Raw genomic sequence first — 4,384 nt, forward strand, 5'->3', positions numbered from 1 at the left:
ATGATCCACTATTGCACTAGATTGGTCCTGATTGAAATGTCTCAACAACTACTGGATGGATTGCAATGAAACTTTTTCCAGGCATTCATGTGCCCACGGTGTGAGCACGCTAGAATGTTGGTGAAATAAAGCTCATTGGTCCATTGTGAGCACATACAGGCTCACGTAGCAGCTAGCATGGCGTCTCTTAGTCTTGTTTATTTCAGTTTGCGCTCTTTCAAGAACTTGTACTGAAAAACAATTCCAAATAGGCTGGGATTTATTTAATATCATGTTGTGTCATAAGTTATGTCACAGGAGACAGACTGACAAAAGGTGTGTTTATATGTGTACAGTGCTAACAAGGAGCCTGTGTTGAAGCAGGAAGCGTGGAGAAAGTGAATGAAGCAGAATGCAAGTGAAACTGTTAAAAATGCAGACAAGAGGACATTTTTACAGACTGTAAACTGTAAACCGCAGGATAGCCAGTGTTTGGCACACAACAATAAAGGTTTAGTTAAATTAACCATAAGCAAGTCTAACGCAGCCACGCTTTCTGTGTGTTAGCTGTCTTGACAAAATACAAAACCCCAGACAGAAATAAAGGCTTTCAGAGCATATGAAAAAAAAAAATTAAAAGCAATTAAATCAGTGGGCGGCATGGTAGGACAGTGGTTAGCACTATCACCTCACTACTAGAAGGTCCTGGGTTCACTGTCTTTCATTTCATTCTTTTTGTTTTATTTCTTTTGTTTCGTTCTTTCTATGTGGAGTTTGCATGTTCTCCCTGTGCTTGTGTTGGTTCTTACTGGGTGCTCCAACTTCCTCCCGTAGTAAAAAGACATATATCCATTATCTATACACCACTTAATCCTCACTAGGGTCATAGGGGGCTGGAGCCTATCCCAGCTGACTCAGAGTGAAGGTTGGGGACACCCTGGACAGGTCACCAGTCTATCACAGGGTTACACATAGAGACAGACAACCAAGCACACTCACATTCACACCTACGGACAATTTAGAATCACCAATTAACCTCAACATGTTTTTGGACTTTGGGAGGTAGCTGGAGAACCCGGAGAGAACCCACGCTGCATGGGGAGAACATGCGAATTCCCGGGCATCCCAGGACACGAACCAGGGATCTTCTTGCAGCGAGGCGATGGTGCTAACCACCGAGCCACCCTGCAGCCCGTCCAAAGACATGTTGAGGTTAATTGGTGAGGCTCAACATACCTTACTGTACTCCAGTGGACCCCTTACTGTGGGTGTGTCCTGTCTTTTTGCCACAACTGACTACAATTCAGTACACCTGGAACATTCCATCAGTTACACACCAGATGTGGTTATGTGGTCACAGAGACACACAGCAGCTCTTTAAATCACAGTCTGTTTAAACATATTGTTTGCAGTGTAGTGAGAGGAACCAAGAACTCTGGAGTCAACACGAAGCTTGATCCTCTCCACAAAAGTACCTGCATGAGCTGCCATGGTGGAGGCCTTCAGTAATACAACAAGTGGTCACACACGCTACTAATTAGAGCACACAAATGCATAAAAACATGCTGGATCTATCCGAGTGTTATATGTATCCATTCAACCTTAGAATAGTAATGTTTGACATTACATCTTCACCGCACTGACAAAATTATAAACACTTATCTCACACTGATTTTTAAGGCTGGTGTGGGGATACTCACAAGACCACGGCTGAGCGCCACCATGTTGGAGTTCTCCCTGGAGAGTGAGAGGGCTGCCTCTCTTTGACTGCATTTTGCAGAGGGTAAAACTCTGACTGTTGTTTGTGCTTATGCATGAAACGGCAGTTCAGAGTATTCAGCCTTTTTGAAGTGACTGGTGGTGTCCTGGAAGGGGTGCCGCCTGGGGACTCCATAGTTCTTCTGAGGGACTTCAGTGCTCATGTGGGCAATGACGGTGAAACCTGGAGGGGCGTGATTGGGAGGAACAGCCTGCCTGATCTGAACCCAAGCGGTGTTTTGTTTTTGGACTTTTGTGCTTGCCACGGATTGGCCATAGCAAACAGCATGTTCAAACATAAGGTCGCTCATAAGTGTACCTGGTTCTAAAGTATCTTAGGCCAAAGGTCGATAATCGACTTCGTAGTCGTATCATCAGATCTGAGGCCGTATGTTTTGGATACTCAGGTGAAGAGAGGAGCAGAGCTGTCAACTGATCACCACCTGGTGGTGAGTTGGATCCGATGGCAGGGAAAGTTGCTGGACAGACCGGGTAAACCCAAATGTGTATTGAGGGTAAACTGGGAACATCTGGCAGAGGCCCCTGTCCGTGGGGTTTTCAATTCCCACCTCCGGATGAGCTTCTCCTGCATCCCGGGGGAGGTTGGAGACATGGAATCACAGTGGGCCATGTTCAAAGCCTCCATCGCAAAAGTGGCTGTTAGGAACTGTGGCCAGAATGTTGTGGTGTCTGTCATGGTGGCAACCCCAAAACCCGCTGGTGGACAACAGCAGCGAGGGAAGCTGTCAGGCTGAAGAAGGAGACCTTTCGGGCCTGGCTGCCTCGGGAGTCTCCTGAAGCATCAGGCAGATACCAGCTGGCCAAAAGGGCTGCAGCTGTGGTGGTCATGGAAGCAAAATCTTGGGTGTGGGAGAAATTTGGGGAGGCTATGGAGAATGACTTTTGGTTGGCCTCAAAGAAGTTCTGGCAAACCATCCGACGCCTCAGAAAGGGGAGGCAGGGATTCGCCCAGGCTGTGTACAGCCAGGGAGGAGAACTGCTGACCCAGACTTGGGGTCTTGTCGAGTGGTGGAAAGAGCACTTCGAGGAACTCCTGAACCCAGTAAACATGTCCTCTGCTGAGGGGGCAGAGCCTGATGACTCAGGGCCTTCTGCGTCCATATCCAAGGTAGAGGTCCCCGAGGTTAGTTAAAAAGCTCCTTGGTGGCAAAGCGACAGGTGTGGACGAGATTTGCCCTGAGATGCTGAAGGCTCTGGACATTATGGGAATGTCATGGCTGACACATCTCTTCAATGTCGTATGAGCATCGGGTACGGTGCCTGTGGAGTGGCAGACCGGGGTGGTGGTTCCCATTTTCAAAAAGGGAGACCGGAGTGTGTTCCAATTATCAGAGAATCACACTTATCAGCCTCCCCAGAAAAGTTTACTCTAGGGTGCTGGAAAGGAGGCTCCGACTGATTGTTGAACCTCTCAACAATGTGTTGAACACGTTCCCAGTGGGTGTTGAACTCTGCCAGTGCTGCCCTCTGTCCCCGATCCTGTTTGTGGTCTTCATGGACAGGATCTCAAGGCGCAGCCAGGGTGAGGAGGGTGTCCAGTTTGGGGACCTCAGGATCACGTCTCTGCTTTTTGTAGATGACGTGGTACTGTTGGCTTCATCAGACCGTGACCTTCAGCACGCACTGGAGCGGTTTGCAGCCGAGTGCGAAGCGGCGGGGATGCAGATCAGTACCTCCAAGTCCAAGGCCATGGTCCTCTGCCAGAAATCAGTGGATTGCCACCTCTGGGTGGGGGGGAGTTGCTTCCTCAAGCAAGGGAGTTTAAGTATCTCGGGATCTTGTTCACAAGTGATGGGAAAATGGAGCACGAGATAGACAGGCAGCTCAGTGAGGCGTCAGCAGTAATGTGGGTGCTGTACTGGACCATCGTGGTGAAGAGAGAGCTGAGCCGCAAGGCGAAGCTCTCGATTTACCAGTCCATCTACGTCCCAACTCTCACCTATGGTCACAAGCTTTGGGTTGGGACCGAAAGAACGAGATTGCGGATACAAGCGGCCAAAATGAGCTTCCTCCGCAGGGTGGCTGGGCTCAGCCTTAGAGATAGGGTGAGGAGCTCGGACATACGGAGGTTGAGGTAGAATGGACATCTGATTTGGATGCCTCCGGAAAGGCTTCCTCTGGAGGTCTTGTGTGTTGCTAGGGAGAGGGAAGTCTGGAATGACCTGCTCTGCCTACTGCCCCTGCAACCTGACCCGGGATAAGCGGACGACAATGGATGGATGGATGGATGGATGGATGGATGGTTCTTACATTAACTTGCCTCTGATGTTGGCAGTAGATATAGTCAAAAATATCAATATGTTTTATAATATATTTTTTTGTGTCCTTAGTGTTTTTTTTGCATGAGAATGTGGTTTGTGCACAGAGACTTGATAAAGAAGTGTGAAGCTGTGTGTTCTTATTTGGTATGTCAATTTTGTTAAAATAGACAAGTTTTAATATTGAATATTAAAACAAAGACATACTGAAAGACTAATCTTGTCAATAACATATTTTCAAAATGTACAGCATTCTAGGTGAAATGCAGTGTATAACACATGAACACGAATTCATACATTTGTACACTGGCATGAAATGTAGGCTCATCCAAAAAACTGCTTTCACCGAGCTTGTAGGGAAGAAAAAA

The sequence above is a fragment of the Stegastes partitus genome, unplaced genomic scaffold, assembly GCF_000690725.1.
Source record: "Stegastes partitus isolate 25-593 unplaced genomic scaffold, Stegastes_partitus-1.0.2 Scaffold21, whole genome shotgun sequence".
NCBI classification, from domain to species: Eukaryota; Metazoa; Chordata; class Actinopteri; family Pomacentridae; genus Stegastes; species Stegastes partitus.